Here is a 22,080-nt window from a genome sequence, read left to right as displayed (position 1 = left end):
ACAATTCGGCGCTGCAGTGAGTAAATTGGGCTCTGATGGAATTTGGAAGCAAAGTCTGGGATTTCTTTTCACTTGGAGAGTCAAGAGCAAAGAGATTTAGTTACAAGAGATCCTGTCCAACAATCCCGAGCAAATTCAGAACCTAAATTCCTAAAACCTACAGGAGTCAGTAGTCATCCCTAGGCTACAGGAGTCAGAACACTAGGCCACTGTCAAGAGAGGGAAGGGAAATGCCCGGATAGTGGAGAGCACCGCTGTGGCTGTCCCCCTCAGCCACAAATCTTGTTCTGGATGTTGTTGAGGGGGATGACCTGACGGGGGACAGTCAGGGGAACAGACAGGAGATTCTGTGAGGCTGACAGAGATATCTGCATGGTGTGTTGCCTCCCAGGTGCCAGGGTACGGGATGTCTCGGATCGGGTCCTGAATATTCTAAAGGGGGAGGGTGAGCAGCCAGTTGTCTTGGTACATCTTGGTACCAATGACATAGATAGGACAAAGGAGGAGGTCCTGAAGAGAGATTTGCAGGAGCTAGGAAGGAAGCTGAGAAGCAGGACCTCCAGGGTAGTAATCTTGGGATTGCTACCTGTGCCACGTGCTAGCGAGGGCAAGAGTAGTCGGATCAGGCAGATGAATGCCTGGCTGAGAGACTGGTGTAGGGGGCAGGGCTTCAGATTCTTGGATAATTGGGATCTCTTCTGGGGGAAGTATGACCTGTTCAAAAAGGACAGGTTACACCTGAACCCGAAGGGGACCAATATCCTGGTGAGAAAGTTTAATAGAGCTGTTAGGGAGGGTTTAAACTAATTTGGCAGGGGGATGGGAACCGGAATGATAGAGCGGAGGAAGGGGAAAACAGAGATAAATCTAAGATAGTGAGCAGTAAAGATGTCAGGAAAGACAGGCAGGTGATGGGGCAAATGTGTAGCCATTGGGATGAGTTGCAGTGCAATAAAGTTGCAGTGAAATCAAAGCAAGAAGTATCAAATACTGGCCTTAAGGTGTTGTACTTAAATGCACGCAGCATAAGAAATAAGGTGGATGATCTTGTTGTACAGCTACAGATTGGCAGGTATGATATTGTGGCCATCACTGAGACCTGGCTAAAGGATGCATGTCTCTGGGAGTTGAACGTCCAAGGATACACGGTGTATCAGAAGGATAGGAAGGTAGGCAGAGGGGGAGGCGTAGCTTTATTGGTAAGAAATGATGTTAAATCATTAGAAAGAGGTGATATAGGATCGGAAGGTGCAGAATCTCTATGGGTTGAGCTAAGGAATAGCAGGGGTAAAAGGACCCTTATGGCAGTTATTTATAGGCCTCCAAACAGCTGCAGGGATGTGGACTACAAATTACAACTGGAAATAGAAAAGGCTTGTCAGAAGGGCAGTGTTATGATAATTGTGGGGGATTTTAACATGCGAGTAGATTGGAAAAATCAGGTCAGCACTGGATCTCAAGAGAGAGAATTTGTAGAATGTCTGCGAGATGGCTTTTTAGAACAGCTTGTTGTTAAGCCCACTAGGGGATCGGCTGTACTGGATTGGGTATTGTGTAATGAACTGGAGGTGATTGGAGAGATTGAGGTGAAGGAACCCTTAGGAGGCAGTGATCAAAACATGATTGAGTTCACTGTGAAATTAGAAAAAGAGAAGCCGAAATCTGATGTGTCGGTGTTTCAGTGGAGTAAAGGAAACTACAGTGGCATGAGAGAGGAACTGGCCAAAGTTGACTGGAAAGAGACACTGGCGGGAAAGATGGCAGAGCAGCAGTGGCTGGAGTTTATGCGAGAAATGAGGAATGTGCAAGACAGGTATAATTCCAAAAAAGAAGAAATTTTCGAGTGGAAAAAGGAGGCAACCGTGGTTGACAAGAGAAGTCAAAGCCGAAGTTAAAGCTAAGGAGAGGGCATACAAGGAAGCAAAAATTAGTGGGAAGACAGAGGATTGGGAAGTCTTTAAAACCTTACAAAAGGAAACCAAGAAGGTCTTTAAGAGAAAAAAGATTAACTATGAAAGGAAACTAGCAAATAATATCAAAGAGTATACTGAAAGCTTTTTCAAGTATATAAAGAGTAAAAGACAGGTGAGAGTAGATATAGGACCGATAGAAAATGATACTGGAGAAATTGTAATGGGAGATGAGGAGATGGCAGAGGAACTGAACAAGTATTTTGCATCAGTCTTCACTGCGGAAGACAGCAGGATACCAGACACTCAAGGGTGGCAGGGAAGAGAAGTGTGCGCAGTCACAATTACAACAGAGAAAGTACTCAGGAAGCTAAATAGGCTAAAGGTCGATAAATCTCCTGGACCAGATGGAATGCACCCTCGTGTTCTGAAGGAAGTAGCTGTGGAGATTGCGGAGGCATTAGCGATGATCTTTCAAAAGTCGATAGATTCTGGCATGGTTCCGGAAGACTGGAAGATTGCAAATGTCACGCCGCTATTTAAGAAGGGGGCAAGGAAGCAAAAAGGAAATTATAGACCTATTAGCTTGACGTCGGTGGTTGGGAAGTTGTTGGAGTCAATTGTCAAGGATGAGGTTACAGAGTACCTGCAGGCATATGACAAGATAGGCAGAACTCAGCATGGATTTCTTAAAGGAAAATCCTGCCTGACAAACCTATTACAATTTTTTGAGGAAATTACCAGTAGGCTAGACAAGGGAGATGCAGTGGATGTTGTATATTTGGATTTTCAGAAGGCCTTTGACAAGGTGCCACACATGAGGCTACTTAACAAGATAAGAGCCCATGGAATTACAGGAAAGTTACATACGTGGATAGAGCGTTGGCTGATTGGCAGGAAACAGAGAGTGGGAATAAAGGGATCCTATTCTGGTTGGCTGCCGGTTACCAGTGGTGTTCCACAGGGGTCCGTGTTGGGGCCGCTTCTTTTTACATTGCACATCAACGATTTGGATTATGGAATAGATGGCTTTGTGGCTAAGTTGGCTGACGATACGAAGATAGGTGGAGGGGCCGATAGTGCTGAGGAAACGGAGAGTCTGCAGAGAGACTTGGATAGATTGGAAGAATGGGCAGAGAAGTGGCAAATGAAGTACAATGTTGGAAAGTGTATGGTTATGCACTTTGGCAGAAAAAATAAACGGGCAGACTATTATTTAAATGGGGAAAGAATTCAAAGTTCTGAGATGCAACGGGACTTGGGAGTCCTCGTACAGGATTCCCTTAAAGTTAACCTCCAGGTTGAGTCGGTAGTGAAGAAGGCGAATGCAATGTTGGCATTCATTTCTAGAGGAATAGAGTATAGGAGCAGGGATGTGATGTTGAGGCTCTATAAGGTGTTGGTGAGACCTCACTTGGAGTACTGTGGGCAGTTTTGGTCTCCTTATTTAAGAAAGGATGTGCTGACGTTGGAGAGGGTACAGAGAAGATTCACTAGAATGATTCCGGGAACGAGAGGGTTAACATATGAGGAACGTTTGTCCGCTCTTGGACTGTATTCCTTGGAGTTTAGAAGAATGAGGGGAGACCTCATAGAAACATTTCGAATGTTAAAAGGCATAGACAGAGTGGATGTGGCAAAGTTGTTTCCTATGATGGGGGAGTCTAGTATGAGAGGGCATGACTTCAGGATTGAAGGGCGCCCTTTCAGAACAGAAATGCGAAAAAAATTTTTTAGTCAGAGGGTGGTGAATCTATGGAATTTGTTGCCACGGGCAGCAGTGGAGGCCAAGTCATTGGGTGTATTTAAGGCAGAGATTGATAGGTATCTGAGTAGCCAGGGCATCAAAGGTTATGGTGAGAAGGCGGGGCAGTGGGACTAAATAGGATAAAATGGATCAGCTCATGATAAAATGGCGGAGCAGACTCAATGGGCCGAATGGCCTACTTCTGCTCCTTTGTCTTATGGTCTTATGGTCTAAATTCCACCGCTGTCAAAGCTGGTTCCAACAACCCCGGACACCTTCAAACAGCTAATTGCACAACCTCTCTTTCTAACTCCAGCCTGGACCTGAACTGACAGCACAACCAGGCTGAGACTTTACACGCTGCCGTTAGAACCCCAGTCTCTCATCTGCCCCCTCCCCGCCAACCACCACCTCTCCCCAACCCCATGTCTCCTGGGTCCACGGCGCCTCCGTCTTCATCCTTCTCACATCAGAATGCCTACTTTCTCCTTACTGCTAGAGACATTTAGTGGTGTCTTACAGGCCATGAGTTGGAACAGTGAGGTGATAACAGAACACCCCAACCCTCCTCCCTCCTCAGATACTACCAAACTTGTTCCCTTCTCTGATCACAGTTCTCATCCATACTGGATATTCTCAATTCTCTCTGACCTTCCCCTCTCTGAGGCGGAACGTCCTGCCCTCAGTAAGAGCCTCACCTTTGTGCCCCTGCACCCACCATGCCCACAGTGAAGCCGAGCTCTTCTTCCATTGTCGCCATCACTGTCCCTACTTCTTTGGCAAGGACTCTTCAGCCTGCACCGATGACCCCTTCTCCTGTCTTCAACCCTCCTTCTCTTCCTGGACACTCTGCTCTGGGTCTTTTTATCACTAACTGCCGATGAGACATAAACTATATCGACTAACACTCATCTCTACAATTCTAATCTCAGTCCCTCCGAACGTGTGGCTCTGCACTCTCTCCGCACTGAACCCCACCTTACCATCAAGCCCGCAGATAAGTGGGGTGTTGTAGTAGTCTGGCAGATTGACCTCTACCTTGTTGAGGCCAAGCAGCAACTCTCAGACACCTCCTCTTACTTGCCCCTTGAACAGGACCCCACTAAGGAGCACCAGGCCATTGTCTCGTGCGCCATTGCTGACCTTATCGACTCTGAGGATCTCCGACTCACTGCCACCAACCTGAGAGTTCCCTTACCCCACGCCCCCCGTTTCTACCTCCTTCCCAAAGTCCATAAACCTGACTGTCCAGGTAGCCCCATTGTTTCTGCCTGTTCCTGTCCCACTGAACTTGTGGCTGCATACCTCAACTTTGTTTTGAGCCCCTGGTTCAGTCCCTTCCAACTTACGTCCGTGACACTTCACACACTCTTGATCTTTTCAATGACTTTAAGTTCCCCGACCCTGATAGTCTCATTTTCACCATGAGTGTCCATTCCCAATACATCTCCATCACCCTTCAGGAGGACCTTAAAGCTCTCTGCTTCTTTCTGGACAACAGATCCAAACATTTCCCTTCCCGCCACTCTCTGTCTTCCAGAACTGGTTCTCACCCTAAATAATTTATCTTTTGGTTAATTCCACTTCCCTCAAACTAAAGATGTAGCCATGGGCGCTCGCAGGTGACCCATAAATGCCAGTCTTTTCATCGGCTGGGTGGAACATTCCATGTTCCAAGCCTACACTAGCATCACTCTCCAAATTCTGCCTACACTACATTGACGACTGTGTTGGTGCTGTATCCTGCACCCACTCTCAGGATGAGGCTTTTCGTTCCAGAACAACTGAGATACCCTCCTTCTTCAGAGAAAGGAACTTCCCTTCCTTCACCATTTATGCTGCCCGCACCCTCATCTCTTTCATTTTGCACACATCTGCCTTCACCCCATCCTCCTCCCGCTACACCTGGGATAGGGTTCCTCACCTACCACCCCACGAGCCTCCATTTCCAGAATAATTCCCTGTAACTTCTGCCATCTCCAATGGGATCCCACCACCAAGCACATCCTTCCCTCCCACCCCACCCTCTTTCCACGGGGATTACTTCCGACTTGACTCCCTTGTCCACTCATCCCCCTCCGTCCTGGTACTTATCCTTGTAAGTAGAACAAGTGTCACACCTTCCCCTACACCTCCTCTCTCACTATTATTCAGAGCCACTAACAGTCTTTCCAGGTGAGGTGATACTTCTCCTGTGAGTCTGCTGGGGTCATGTACTGTATCCAGTGCTCCCCGTGTCCTGTATATTGATGAGACCTGACGTAGACTGGGAGAACACTTCACTGAGCACCCTTGATCCATTTACCACAAAATGGGATCTTCTGGTGGCCACCCAATTCAATTCTGGATTGCATGCCCAATCCCATTCTGACATGTCAGTTCATGGTCTCCTCTACTGCCACGATGAGGCCACATTCAGGTTGGAAGAGCAACATCTTATATTCCATCGGGGTAACCCCCAACCTGATGGTGTGAACATTGATTTTTCGAACTTCCGGCAATTGTTCCCCCCACCCTTCCTTCACCATTCCCTATTCCTGTTTCCCTCTCTCTCCTTACCTGCCCATCACCTCCCTCTGGTGCTCCTCCCCCTTCTTTTTCTTCCATGGTCTTCTGTCCCCTCCTGTCAGATTCCCCCTTCTGCAACCCTTTATCTCCTTCACCAATCAACTTCTCAGCTCTTTACTTCACCTCCTCCCCTTCTCATGGTTTCATCTATCACCTGCCACCTTGTACTTGTTTCTCCCCTTCCCCCAACTTCTCACTCTGACTTCTCCCCTTCCGTTCCAATCCTATTGAAGAGTCTTGGCTCAAAACAGTGACTGTTTACTCTTTTCCACAGATGCTGCCTGGCCCACTGAGTTCCTCCAGCATTCTGTGTGTGTTGCATAGATTTCCAGCATTTGCAGATTCTCTTGCGTTTTAGTTACAAGGGAAATGACTGTCCCTTGTTTTGCGACTCTAACACCTTGTCTGTTTCTGTCCCGAGGAGAAGAATTCCAAATCTTTCTTTCCAAATTCCAAGGTAAACTAATTTACCCCAGCGGTGGCATGTTGTGATGCACAAAAATTTCTTCCCTGAGGACAGTGAATCTCTGGAGCTCTGAATTCACCAAGGATGGTGAAGGCTGGATCATTAGGAATACTTAAGGTGCAAATAGATACTGTAAATATTTGCAAAATCAAGGCATTGAGTCCTTGGGAAACTGGCACAAAAGGATCAGAGCCAGATTCATTATCACTGTCTTCTATAACATGAAATTCGTGCTTTATGTCAGCATTACAGAGCAGACATAAAATTACGATAAATTATAAAATAGATGCATGGTACAAACAGAAGGACAAGTGAGGTAGTGTTCATTGGTTCTTGGGCCATTCAGAAATCTGAAGATAGTGGAGAAGAAGCTGTTCGTAAAATGTTGAGTGTGCATCTTCACCATTTCTCTAATGGTAGTAATGAGAAGGGGGTAGGTCCCAAATGATGAATGCTGCCTTTTGAGGCGTTGTCTTTTGTAGATGTCCTTGATGATGGGAGGGTGGTGTCTGTGATGGAACTGGCTGAGTCCGCTGACTCTTTTGATCCTGGGTGGTGATGCAACCCGTCGGACCACTCTCCTCCATAGAAATTCCTAACAAGGTGTAGCGACTGATGTCCCTTCCTCATGACTGCATCAATGTATTGGACCCAGGATATGTTGTGTTGATGTTGATGCCGTGGAACTTGCTGGGAATTCCAATGGTGCAGCACTCCAATCATTGGAGTTCATCTTTTGGAGGGATGGGATGGAAAATAATTTGTTCCTTTGTTGAGAGAAAATTACACTTAAACTGGAAATCTTAAGCTCAAAGTAAATTTATTATCAAAGTAAGTATATATCACCATATACTACCTTGGCAATCAGTTTCTTGCAGGCATAAACTGGAACATAAATAAACACAATAGAATTTATGAAACATTGTAAATAATAAAGACTGACAAACAAGCAATCTGCAAAAGAGTTCAAATCATGTCAATAAAAGAAGTAAACATATAATACAGAGAACATGAGACATAGAGTTCCTGAAAGTGAGTTCATAGGTTGTGGAATCAGTTCATCGTTGAGGAGAGTGAAGTTGCCAATGGTAGTTTAGGAGCCTGATGGTTGTTGGGTAATAACTGTTCCTGAACCTGTGTTGTGGGACCTAAGGCTCCTGTATCTCACGATCCAGGACTTGCCCTCTTCTCAATAGTCCCATCAACAAAGCATTACAGAGCCTGAAGACCCACACTCAATGTTTTCCAAACAGCTGCCATCAGTCCTGTCATCAGATGTCTGAAATGTCCATGAACTCACGAATACTATCTCATAACACCTTGCTTGGATATTAGTTAATATTTATCACTTCAAAGTTCAAAATAAATTTAATATCATATGGTAGGTTACCATGTACTATCCTGAGATTCATTTTTTTGAAGACTTTTACGAGGAAATAAAGCAATACGGTAAAATTTGTGTAAAACTCTACATAAACAACGATGAACAAACAACCAAAGTGCAAAAGAAGACAAAACTTGGTTCTCACACCACTAGGTTCAGGAAGTTATTACCCTATAACCAGCAGCCTCCTGAACCAGTGCAGATAACTTCAGCAGGTGATGTGGAGTTATCTGAGCTTTGGACACCAGTGGCAGAAGTCAATACCGGTGGCTGGATTTTGGTCACTGTGAACAAAGCCCAGACACTCCTGTGTTCAACGCCATCAATCCAAAGACTGGTTTTGCCCATCTCAGGAGGTGGGGCTATTAACTCTCTCACCATCCCACAGTTGTCATCAGCCTTGGCTACGTTCAGTATTGGGGTGTTGTGTTCCAGGAGGGAAGGAGTAAAAATGACTGAACAAAAGTCTAACTGCTTCATTTTCATTCTTCTAGTTATCTTGTGCTGTGGTATGTTCCAAGACATTCTGTCCCAAAATCACAAGTGTCAACCAGGTCATCGATTTGAACCATCACAAAACAAATGTTTCGGTAAGTTTTAATTTCTCTCAGGTGACTGAGTTTGGTTGAGGTTTAAATGGGTGATACAGTCCAATTAATGGTTTCAATGAATGTACATTTGGTGCCCACTTTATTAGGTACACATGTACCCCTGCGCATTAATGCAAATGTCCAATCAGCCAATCATGTGGCAGCAACTCGATGCACAAAAGCATGCAGACATGGTCAAAGGGTTCAATTGTTGTTCAGACCAAAGATCAGGATGGGGTAGAAATGCGATGTAAGTGACTTTGGCTGTGGAATGATTGTTGGTGCCAGACAGGGTGGAATGAGTATCTCAGAAACCGCTGATCTCCTGAGATTTTCACACACGACAGACTCTAGAACATCCAGTGAACAGCAGTTCTGTGAGTGAAAACACCTTGTAATGAGAAAGTGTTATGTTTTGTAACTCCAAAACATAAAATGAATTAAAAGCAAAACCACAGAGCCAGAGCCAGGGATAACTCGTGTACAATTTGTTTTGTTTAAATGAACCAGAACACTTACTCAAACAATATATTTACAATATTACTCAAATATTTCTGAGCTATTAAATACACAACAGAAAGGTCAAAGGAGAATGGCCAGACTGGTTCAAGCTGATAGGAAGGCGACAGTAACTCAAATAACCATGTGTTACAACAATGGTGTGTAGAAGGGCATCTCTGAATGCACAGCACTGTATATTGATCTCTCTGAAGATCCCTCTGAATTCCTCTCTGGTAATTAAATAAATTCCAGTATGGATAATTGTGAAGTGTGGTCTAACTAGAGTTTTATAGAGCTGCAATATTTCCTCACAGTTCTTGAACACAAATCCCCAACTAATGAAGGCCAACACACCAGAGGCCTTTTTAACCAGTTGATTTAATGTGACGGTAGTGCTGCACAATATTCAGGGGGGTGTCCTTGGTGTGAAGATGGGATCGATCTATATGTGTCAAGCACATTGGTGGGTCTGGATTTCACACATGGACCAGTGAGGACAGTGGGTGCCCTTCCATGAAGGGTATGTATGAACCAAATGGTTTTGAAGACAGTCTGGCACTTTTTAAAAATCACATCGCTACAAAAGTCAACTTTAATATTATTTATTTATTTAGTGATATAGCATGGAACAGGCCTTCTGATCCAATGAGCCACACTGCAGCAACCCACCTATCTAACTCTACCCTAATCACAGGACAGTTTACAATAACCAATTAGCCTACCAACCAGTACATCTTTGGACATTGGGAGGAAACCACAACACTTGGAGGAAATCCACACACTCCTGGGGAGAATGTACAAGCCCCTCACAGACAGTGTCAGAATTGATCTTTGAACTTCGGAATAGCCTGAGTTGTAATAACGTTGTGCTGACCACTACATTGCCGTGGCATCCCTGATGTTATTTTATAAATTCCATCAACTACAGTAGAATCCACTTGTAATGGAGAGCAAAATGTTCACTATTGTAAAGAACTTTTCCTCTTTACACAGATATTGATGAATGTAAAAATGTTGCTATATGTGGACCTCGCAAAAGGTGTTGGAACACAGCTGGTTCTTACAGGTGTCAATGCAAGCAAGGGTACAACACAGTCAATCAGGACTGTGAAGGTGAGGGATTTAAATAACTATAAAATCAAGAATGATTTTCGAGATCTGAATTGTTAGTTGTGAATGTGTTAGGCCGCAATCGACCAGTTGGCGACCACTATGTTAGAGACCGTGAATGAAACAAAATTACGAGGGGTATATTGTAGATAGGGAAAATGCAAACAGGATTTTTCCACTGAGGTTGGAAACAAACAGAGAAGCATGAGGGGATCTTCTTCGCTCAGAGGGTTGTGAGAGTGTGGAAGGAGTTGTCAGCACCAGAAGTTTGGGTAGGTACATGGATAGCAGGGGCATGGAAGGTAACCAGGGCAGGTTGATGGCAGTAGGCTGTTTAAATGGATCGGCATTGATGAGCTGAGCTGATGCTTCTACTGTGCTGTACTTTTCCAAGACTCTAGGGGGCGCTACAGTAGAGTAGCGGTTAGTGCGACGCTATTACAGTTCGCGGTTTCAGAGTTTGGAGTTCATTTCCAGTGCCATCTGTAAGGAGTTTGTACAGAAGTCTGGGCTGGGTAGTGGTAGATGAAATTTAGCTCTGATAAGTGTGAGGGTGGAGATCTCGAAGATTGGGTATATACCATGAATGGTAGGACACTAGGGAATATTGAAGAATGAAGGGACCCTAATGTGTAGTCGAAAGATCCCTGAAATGTTTCTCTGTCTCCACAGATATCGATGAATGTACTTCCACTCCGTGTGCCCATGAAGCAACTTGTCAGAACACAGATGGTTCATTCAAGTGTATTTGCAGCACAGGTTTTCAGTCGACTGAGTAGGCTGGTTCCAGTGGAAGGAGGAGCTGTGAAGGTAATGACCATAAATAACCGTGACATAGAATAAAGATCAAATTGCCAATCTCTGGGGTGGTGAAGGTCAAAGTCAAAGTTCAGTTTATTGTAATATGCACAAATAGATGTATGCTCTAGTGCAATGTAAAACTTACCAGATGGGCCAAATGGCCTAATTCTGCTCCTATGTCTTTTGATCTTACGGTCTTACCTGCAGCAGCATCGCAGACACATAGCATCATGTAAGAGTCATTCACAACAATCTGATTAATTGGTCCATTGGTTAATCGGACAGATGCTTCTTTGGGAGAACTCCGAAAAAATAAAAACTAGTCGTGAACATTGCCAGTATTCCCTTCGGTTACCTGGGACACTATATGCCATTTAAATGATGCAACACACAACCATTAATACATGGCTCCAACAGAATCAAAAATCAAATTCCAGCTGCCTATCACTGACATGTCATGAAATTTGTGCAGTACAATGCAATATAAAAAATATAAGTTGGAGTCAGAAATATATATTAGAAAATTAAATACACTTGAGCAAAAGTAGCGAGGTAATACTCATGGGTTCATTGTGTGATGAAAAACCAAGTTATCAGAAGATTGATGCTAATGAGAGAGAGATAAGTGAGACAACGGAGAAACATTCAAAATGCTAATAAGAGAGAAGAGAGAGATTAACGAGAAAGAAACACGCTTCAGAATATTGACAGGCCGGTTGCTTTGAACCTGAACTGTTTGAAGTTTGATGGACAGGCGATACCCCAGCAGGGGGATAAAAAGAACAGGTTCGCTAAGGCACGACCCACCACGAGATCATGAGATAACGAGACCCTGGAAGAGTGGTGTTCCCCCACAAGTTGGTGCGAGTTTGGAGGTCTGGTCGCGGGAACCGACCATAGACGCACAGGGTGAAAAGGGTACGATCGGTGGGAACCTGGTGTGTGTGTCCGCCCTTGCCTGGGTGCCAGGTTCAGCGTGGAAGAACAGTTGTATCCGGAACGGAGGGGTCACAGTCGGTCACCACAGAAGACATAAAAAGGGTTCACCCGAAAGCTAACTGTGAAGAACATCAAAGGTCTGTTTGAATCAAAATTTGCATTCTCTCTCTCTCTCTCCAACAGCACAACAGCGATTACTGCGAACTGTACTAAGCTGAACTGAACTCTGCGTCACTTAAGACTGATCATTTTACCCCTAGACTGCGATAGAGCTTGATTGATTCCTACTACCCTAGTTCTGTGTACATGTGTGTTTTATCATTGCTAACCTGTTGCATTTATATCCGTACGATTAGAGTACTGTGTTACTTATTTCTTTAATAAAACTTTATTAGCTTCCAGTAATCCAGACTCCAACTAGTGGTCCATTTCTGCTGGTTTGGCAACCCAGTTACAGGGTACGTAACATAAGTGGGGATCTCGTCCGCGATTTTGAATGCCAAATTTGGGACTGGGTAAATTGACTGAGTAAAAATTACCGAAAGAAAGAAAGGGCAAACAGCAGAAATGGAGATTGAGGAATTTCTAAAGGCGCCAACCTTGGAGGCATTAGAGGATGCCAGGAAATCAGAGTTGGCAACTGTTGCCAAACGGTTGAATCTTTTTAAGGGGGAGTCGACAATGAGGAGAGCGGAGATGCACAGAGCTATCATTGAGCATTATGTATCTAAAGGTGTGTTTCCCCAAGGGGAGCTGAAGGTGGTATCTATGGGCAAACCTGGTGGAGCAGCAGTACAGCTGCAGATGGAAAAATTGAGACTCGAGCACGAGTTCCGGGTAAAACAGCTGGAGCGAGAAGAGAGGGACAGGCAGTTAGAAGAGAGAATAAAACAGCTAGAACAAGAAGAGAGGCAGTTAGAACAACAAGAGAGAGAGAAACAGAGGGAAAGGGAATTTGAGCTGGAGAAGTTAAGGATGACGCTAGTTCAGGGGCCCATGCCGAACTAAGGTGGAGGGTTCAGGGCGACCCAGGAGGTTAGGCTGGTTCCCCCATTTGAGGAGGCCATTTTGAAAAAGTCGCTGCAAGTCAGGACAGGCCGAAGGATAAGTGGGCTGTTTTGCTTCAGCGTGTACTTAAAGGAAAAGCCCAGCAAGCTTACTCGGCATTGTCCGCAGAAGATGCCCAGAGGTATGATGTGGTGAAAGAGGCGATACTCAGGATTTACGAGTTGGTCCCGGAGGCATACTGGCAGAGGTTCCGGAATGTGAGGAAGCAGTGGGGCCGCACGTATTTAGAGTTTGCCCGTGAGATGCAGATGTATTGTGAGCATTGGTGCGCCTCGAAAGGGGTCAATGGGGATTATGACAGACTGCTACAGCTAATACTGATTGAGCAGTTTAAAGGTTGTGTCCCTGAAGGTATGAGGCCCTACCTAGATGAGAGAGAGGCAGAAACCTTAGCCACAACTGCTAAGTTAGCGGATGAGTACATGTTGACACACAAAGCAAAGTTTACCCCGAGTAAAAGCTACCAGAAAAGTAGTCAAGAGGGCGGAGAGAGTCCGCCAGAAAAGTCAGAAAGCAAGCCGGGAACTAGTGAGAAGGATAAGGAAGACCAGGAGCAGTTTGGTAGGAAGTCTCCTGGGTTCGTATGCTATAATTGTGGGAAAGCCGGTCACTTTGCGTCCAGGTGCTTTGCCCCAAAGAAGGAGGTGGGGAAAGGAAAAACGACGGTTCCAACTGACTGTATTGAGCTGGCAGACAAACCGCTAGGGGAGAAGAGGTCTGATAAAGTTCAGGAAGGGCGCGAGAAGTTTATCTCGGCCGGATTGGTGTCAGTGAAGGAGGGGTTAAACCCGGTTCCAGTACGGATCTGGAGAGACACTGGAGCTTGTCAGTCATTGATCTTAAAGAGTGTGTTAGACTTTAGTTCAGAGACACAGACTGGGGAGGTCAGGGTGATAAAAGGCATTGGGAAAGGGACTGAAGCAGTACCTTTGCACCAGATACACCTAAAAAGCGACTTGGTCTCCGGACCGGTCACGATCGGGGCAAGGCCCGAACTACCGATGGAAGACGTGGATGTCTTACTCGGTAATAACCTCACCGGCGGAAATGTGTTCTCAGCAGTAAAACTGACAAGCCAGCCTGCCAGCATTGAGGCCCCGCCCATGGACTCACAGGTTTATCCCGTTTGCGCAGTGACTCGGCGCATGTCCAGAAAGGCTGCCGAAGCGAATATAGATTTAGCTGAGATGTTTTTACCAGCTTTGTACCAGGAGGGGTTAGAAAGTGAGAAGAAGGGGCGTAGTGAAACGGAAGTTGAGGTAGACTTATCATTAGCAAGGAAGGAATTTATACATGCACAGGAACGAGATGAGGAGCTAATGGTTTTGACGGAGACAGCTCTCTCCGAAGCAGAATTAAAAAGGGAGCCAGTGGGCTATTATGTGAAGGAGGGAGTACTAAGGAGGAAATGGAGACCACGTACCGTGCCTGCAGATGAGGAATGGGGGTTGGTACACCAGGTGGTAGTGCCGAAAATTTATAGGAGCGAGATTTTTAACCTGGCCCACAAGATACCCCTTGGTGGACATTTTGGGGTGAAGAAGGCAGTCGGTAGAATCATGAAAGAGTTTTACTGGCCGCACAGGAGGAAGGATGTTATTGACTATTGTAGATGTGAGCTAACACAGTTACAGACTATTGATATGTTAACAGCTTGCCACGATAAGCGAGCAGACCTAGTTGGTGTTATCACGAAAATTAATGAGGCTAGGGTGCCACCTGATAAGGGGAAAACCCATTTTGAAAAGGTAAGTATGGTGCCGACCAGATGGGAGAACTCTATTGTTTTGGCCAACTTTGCTGATGAGTTCTCTCACTTAACCCCCGAACAGAGCAAGCCGCTGATAAAGCTAATTAACCGGCACGCACACGTATGTCCGGGTGTCCCGAGGCGATGCAAAGAGCCGGGACATGGTGTTGTTGTCGCATCAGGTCAGCCTAGTAAGCAACACCCCTATAGGATGATTAATTCAGTGACAAAAGGGCGAAGGAAAGCAGAAGCGTATATTGACGATTTAGTGGTCTGGAGTGACACGTGGGAGGAGCAGATTGTAGCAGTAGAGGAACTGTCTAAAAAGCTGGCTGAAGCCAGCCTGACAGTGAACCTCGCAAAAAGTGAATTAGACCTCCGATGCAGGCTAAGGTGCGGACTATCTCTGAACTCCCCACGCCAACAGACAAGAGAGACCTGAGAAGGTTCTTGGGGATGGTGGGGTACTATCGGAAGTTTTGCAAAAACTTTGCGGATATTACCCTCACTCTTACTAAGCTCTTGCCAAAGAATGCTAAGTTTGTGTGGGATGACCTTTGTTATATTTGTCCGGGACGGAAACCACCGAGAATTTACAGTGATCACAACCCATTAGTGTTTTTGGCCACTCTGAAGGATAAAAACAAAAGGTTGCTAAGTTGGAGCCTGGTCTTAGAGGATATTAAAATAACACATATAAAAGGTATGGAAAATGTGATTGCTGACTGTCTGTCAAGGTGTTGACAACTTAAAGTTCTCTGTATTAGCCGAATAGCTGATGACCATGTACATTAGTGTGTATCTAATAATGTATTGATGCCCATAATTTTTATCCTGGTAAAAATCCTTTGAAGGATAGGGGTGTGGCGAAAAACCAAGTTATCAGAAGACTGATGCTAATGAGAGAGAGATAAGTGAGACAATGGAGAAACATTCAAAATGCTAATAAGAGAGAAGAGAGAGATTAACGAGAAAGAAACATATTTCAGAATATTGACAGACCGGTTGCTTTGAACCTGAACTGTTTGAAGTTTGATGGACAGGTGATACCCCAGCAGGGGGATAAAATGAATAGGATCGCTAAGGCACGACACACCACGAGATCACAAGATAACGAGACCCTGGAAGAGCGGTGTTCCCCCAAAAGTTGGTGGGAGTCTGGAGGTCTGGTCACTGGAACTGACCATAGATGCACAGGGTGAAAAGGGTACGATCGGTGGGAACCTGGTGTGTGTGTCCGCCCTTGCCTGGGTGCCGGTTCACCGCAGAAGGACGGTCGTATCCAGAACGGAGGAGTCACAGTCGGTCACCACAGAAGACATAAAAAGGGTTCGCCCGAAAGCTAACTGCAAAGAACATCAAAGGTCTGTTTGAATCAAAATTTGCATTGTCTCTCTCTCTCCAACAGCACAACAGCGATTACTGCGAACTGTACTAAGCTGAACTGAACTCTGCGTCACTTAAGACTGATTATTTTACCCGTAGACTGCAATAGAGCTTGATTGATTCCTATTTCCCTAGTTCTGTGCACATGTGTGTTTTATCATTGCTAACCTGTTGCATTTATATCCGTACAATTAGAGTACTGTGTTACTTATTTCTTTAATAAAACTTTATTAGTTTCCAGTAATCCAGACTCCAACTGGTGGTCCATTTCTGCTGGTTTGGCAACCCAGTTATGGGGTACGTAACAATTGTCTGTTCAGGAGTCTGATGGCAGAGGAGAAGGTATTCCTAAAAAGTTGAATGTTGTCTTCAGGCTTCTGTTCCTCCTGCATGATGGCAGTAATGAGAAGAGGGCATGTCCTGGGTGGTGGGGTTTCTTCATGATGTCCAACTTTTTGTCACATGGTCCAACAACACCCTATCAGAGCCGGTTCAGTGAGGAGCTGAGAAATCCATGGGGATATGACTATGATCGTGAGATGGAGGAAAAAATTCAGAGATGGACCATGTAAAGATGAGAGCAGCTTGGAAATTGGCAGCAAATATGATGAAGTTTGTTAGTTCTGCATGGGTATTGAAAGCAGCATTAATACAGTCCCTGATGGACTGGAGAAAGTGTTGAGGGAGGTGGTCTTGGCTGGACTGAAGCAAGGTCTCTTCCGCATGTCCCACCAAAGGTCTGGGGTACCTTCAATTACCACAGTGACACCTTTTTCCTGGAGGAAGTGAAACACGATGAAGAGGGAGCAAACAATGTTTATGATTGTGAAGGATTTTGTCTGTTCACTTAGATATCTATGAGTGTGAATACTTTCCGTGTCACCATCATGCAATTTGTCACAACACATTGGGTGCCTACCAGTGCAACTGTGTTGCAGGGTGTAAGGCATCTACTGCGACCACCAGCCTCACTGCAGGGAAGGTTTGTGAAGGTATGGAATTTCTGTCACTGTCAAAATTGAGAATAAATCACAATGAAGTGTTGGTGTCAAGTATCCTCCAGGATATTCTTGGAATAAATGAATAATCTGACAGGGACTGCACCATGCAAATCCCACAGATAAATTATGTGTCTTGGTAAATGGCATGCTTTTTTTTAAAAATCATTGTTTCCAAGTATTTTTTGGTACAGGGACAGGAATTCACTGACAAAGCAGATCCTTTGGAAACAAGAATCCAACATGCAACACAACCTTTAGGACCACAACCAAACTGCTTGGCAGATTGAGCCACCATGCATATAGAAACATAGAAACATAGAAAATAGGTGCAGGAGTAGGCCATTCGGCCCTTCGAGCCTGCACCGCCATTTATTATGATCATGGCTGATCATATTATTGTTCAAGTCCTGCATCCCAAATTCCCACATGGACCAACATCAAAATCAAAGTCAAACTCAAAGTACATTTATTATCAAAGTACATATATGTCACCATATACAACACTGTGATTCATCTACTTGCAGGCATACTGAATAAATTTATAGAATAATAATCATAACAGAATCAATTAAAGACTGTAAGAACTTGGGTGTTCAACCAATGTGGAAAAGGCAACAAACTGTGCAAATAAAAACAAACAATAATAATAAATAAATAAATAAATAAGCAAATAAACAAGCATAAATATCGAGAACATGAGATGAAGACTCCTTGAAATTGAGTCAGTTGGTTGTGGGAACATTTCAATGATGGGGCAAGTTAAGTTGAGTGACTGTATCACTTTTGGTTCAAGAGTCTGATGGTTCTTCTTCTTGAACCTTTAGCTCCTAGTGGAGATTAGGCCATTGATGACCTCACAAAGTCAATGGAATGGTTGGAGTTCATCAACGTTTCTGTAATCCATTGTATCACCAGAGAAGGCAAGGCTACTGCTGACCTTCTCCATTGGGATCTTCAGGTGATGACAGACAGCTTCTGAATCCAGTGAGCTACCAACCATCTCAGACTTAAGCAGCTGGAAAGACAATGGTTCACTGATTTGGTTCAATCTTCGGCTGTATGTTCCTTTACCCCATCCAGCTCTCTTTCTGTGTGAATCTTTAAGGCCTTTTACAAGAAAACCAGTAAATTGTTTGTTCCAACAAGTGCATTCTCTATGTTTAAGCAACATGTCAATGCTTTGCTTCATTTAGACCCACGAGTCCACGTGTAACAGGGAGGAAACAGTGTTTATCAATGTGAAGGAATTTGTCTGTTCACACAGATATTGATGAGTATGAATCCTTGGCCTGTAGCAAACACACAACTTCAAACAACATAGTGGATTCCTGCAAGTGCAACTGCATTGCAGGTTTTCAGGCATTGCCTGTGACCACCTGCCTCACTGTAAGAAAGGTTAGTGAAGCTAAAGACTTAATATAACCATAAAATGGAGAAGCAACCCCAGGTAGAGGTTATCACTGACAATTCTACAGGTTTGTCCTGCAGATTCATGGGACTAAAGAAGAAAATCACTGCACAGCTCTGTGCACGTCGCACAGGAGAATTTTATATGTGATGGCTTTCGCGTTCATAACCTGTTGAGTTCCTCCAACATTTTGTATCTGCCTGTGTTTTTCTTTTGTTTGTTTTGACACAACTGATGATCAGCTCTGAATATTTTAGCTTGTCAAATGAATGTAATGGCAATTAACTAAGATTTGAATGTGACTAAAACTGGTTTTGGTGCAGTCATGTTAAAGGTCAATGGAGCCACGAAGTTTTCTTTTTTCCTTCCCTGTTCCCTCCCATGGAAAAGCAGCTCCAGACGTTCCACATAGTTATTGACAGGCTCATGGGATGGAGCTCAGGGCAGCAATCATCTCATCTTCCAGCAGTTAACTTAACATTTGGTTTCTTGAGTCAACTACCAAACTCCATTTCATAGAAATGATGTGTTCTGGAGAGTAGATTGACTGGCTGCATCACAGCTTGGTAGGGAAACAACAATGCCCTTCAACAGAAAAATGCTATAAGTAGTAGTGGATACGGCCCAGTCCGTCATGGGTAAAGCACCCCCCACCACTGATCACATCTGCTGCAGAAAAGCAGCATCGATCATCAGGATACCCCATCAGCCAGGACATGCTCTCTTCTCACTGCTGCCAGCAGTAAGAAGGTTCAAGAGCCTCAGGACTCACACCACAGGGTTCAGGAACAGCTGCTACTGCTCAACAAGCAGGTTTTTGCACCAAAGAAGATAACTTGCACCAAGAAGAAGGAATGAAAGGGTTATCATACGAGGAACGTTTGACGGCTCTGAGTCTGTACTCGCTGGAATTCAGAAGGATGAGGGGGGAAGCTTATTAAAATCTCTTGGATGTTGAAAGGCCTAGAGAGAGTAGATGTGGTAAGGGAGTTCCCCATGGTGGGAGAGTCTAGGACAAGAGAGCACAGCCTCAGGATAGAAGGGCGCCCTTTCAAAACAGAGATGTGCAGAAATTTCCTTAGCCAAAGAATGGTGAATTTGTGGAATTTGTTGCCACATGCAGCTGTGGAGGCCAGGTCACATGGTATATCTAAGGCAGAGGTTGATAGGTTCATGATTAGACAAAGCATCAAAAGTTATGAGGAGAAGGCCAGAAACTGGGGTTGAGGAGGAGATAGAAGCAAGGATCAGTCATGATTGAATGGCGGAGCAAACTCGATGGGTCATATGGCCTATTTCTACTCATATGTCTTATGCTCTAACTTCACTAAACTTGAATTGCCCCATCACTGACATGTTCTAATAAGCAATGGACTCACTTTCAAAAACACTTCCTCTCATGTTCTCACTATTTATTGCTTACTTATTTATTATTAATATTGCTTTTTTTATTAGCACAGTTTGTTGTCTTCTGTACTCTGGGTGACCACCGTAGTTGGCCAACTTTCATTGATTCCGTTATGGTTATGATTCTAGAAACACACTGAGTATCCCCACAAGGTAATGAATCTTAGGGTTGTATATGGTGATGTATCTGTACTTTGATAATAAAACTTACTTTGTAATTTGAACTGATATGCTGCCTCAACCCAGAAGGTCCTTCCCCAAGGACAGTCACTTTGTCCTTTGTTCCAGCGAGGAGTTCTGCTCTGTGTTTAAGTAACCGGGTGCTGAGTTATCCATCCAGACCCACAGAGCCCAGGTGTAACAAGGAACAATCTGTGAAATACACTCAGATGGCTGTGGAGGTCCAGTCAATGCATCTATTTCAAATGTAAGTTGATCTTTGATAGATTAGCAAGTACATCAAAGGTTGCAGGGGGAGCCAGGAGAATGGGGTTGAGAGGGTTTAATAAATCAGCCATGATGGAATGGTGGAACAGACTCGATCAGCCTCTGCTTATAGTCTTATGGCTTAAATACTGCAACCTCTGAAGTTAGAGAATGGAGAAGGTCAGAGGATCAGATAGCATCTGTGGAGAGAGAAACTGGAAAAGTGAGAAAATGAGGCAGGAAAGTGTGTCCCTGATAGGATGGAGAGGCCAAGTTTGTAAACAGGACATAATGCATCCAGGTAATGGATGAATGCTCGCAGTTAGAGAGAAAGTAAAATAAAAATGTAGGATGCTGGGTATCTGAAACTAGGGATGTTGCTGGAATCTCCCAGCATTCTGTTTCTCACCCAGAGATCCTTCTTCACCTGCTGAGTATTTCCAATGCTGTGCTTCCAGTGCAGATTCAGGGAGGGAGTGGGCAATGAACTGAAATTTAAATGTGACTAAACCTGGTCTTGCCACAGTCATATTAAAGATGAATGGAGCACTGAGAGTCCTCTTTCCTCCCTGTTCCCGTCCAATGAAAAGCAGCTCCAGTACAGAAGGCAGGGTTGCTGCCGACCTTCCATACTGTTATCGATAATCTCATAAAATGGAGAGCAGGGTAGCAACCATCCCAGTTTCTCACAGGTGACTCACCATTTGGTTCCTTGAGTTAATTTTATCTGCTCCTTAACTCCAATCTCCTCATTTTCATTCTCAAACCATAAGTTCCCTTTCCCAAGAATAGTCACTCAATCCTCTGTTCCAGGGAGGTCTTCTCCGGATTAAACAACACAGTGCTGAGTTACTCCATCCTGACCCACAGAGCCCAGGTATAAACGGGAGCAATCCATATTTACTGTTGAGAGAAATTTTCCCTGTTCACACAGATATCGATGAATGCAAGTCCTCACCTTGTCACAAACATGCAACTTGTATCAACGTAATGGGATCCTACCAGTGCATCTGCAATGCAGGGTATCAGGCATTACCTGCGACCGCCAACCTCACGGCAGGGAAAGTTTGTGAAGGTAAGAACTTTGTATCAACATGAAAATAGAGAATAAATCCCACTGACTGAGGATACCAGTCCTGTACAATTTTCCTGTAGAGTCCCACAACTAAAGTAGAATGTAATGTGGCAGCTCTAGCTGGCATCATGATTAATAATCCAATTCTGGTTCCCAAACTCTCACACAGTCTAATATCACTCATGGGGACAAGGATGTGATTATGAGTGAGAAAGGAAGAGTCATGATGGACAATGTAAAGATGAGAGCATCTTTGAGATTGCCATCTAAAATAACGTTTCTCAGTTCTGTATGATTGTAGGAAGCAGCATCAATGCAATCGTTGATGGACTGGAGAAAGGTTGAGGGAGATGGTCTGGACAGGATTGAAGCAAGTACTCTTCCTCGTGTCCCACCAAAGTTTAGGTGTAGCTTGGCCCACGTGAATTCCTACAGCCACATCGATGACCACGAGAAAGTGAGACTTGAGTAAGAGATATCAATGAGTGTGAAACCACTCCGTGTCACCTTCTCACAACTTCTTACGGCACAGTAGGATCCACC

General features: G+C 44.5%; 1 pseudogene; it reads left to right on the top strand.

The window, feature by feature from the left end:
* The window catches only part of LOC134339352 (adhesion G protein-coupled receptor E2-like), a 202,790-nt pseudogene that overhangs the window by 8,101 nt on the left and 172,609 nt on the right, over positions 1–22,080 (top strand).

This window comes from Mobula hypostoma, chromosome 29 (assembly GCF_963921235.1).
Source record: "Mobula hypostoma chromosome 29, sMobHyp1.1, whole genome shotgun sequence".
Lineage (NCBI taxonomy): Eukaryota > Metazoa > Chordata > Chondrichthyes > Myliobatiformes > Myliobatidae > Mobula > Mobula hypostoma.
This window is presented reverse-complemented; position numbering and strand designations above follow the sequence as displayed.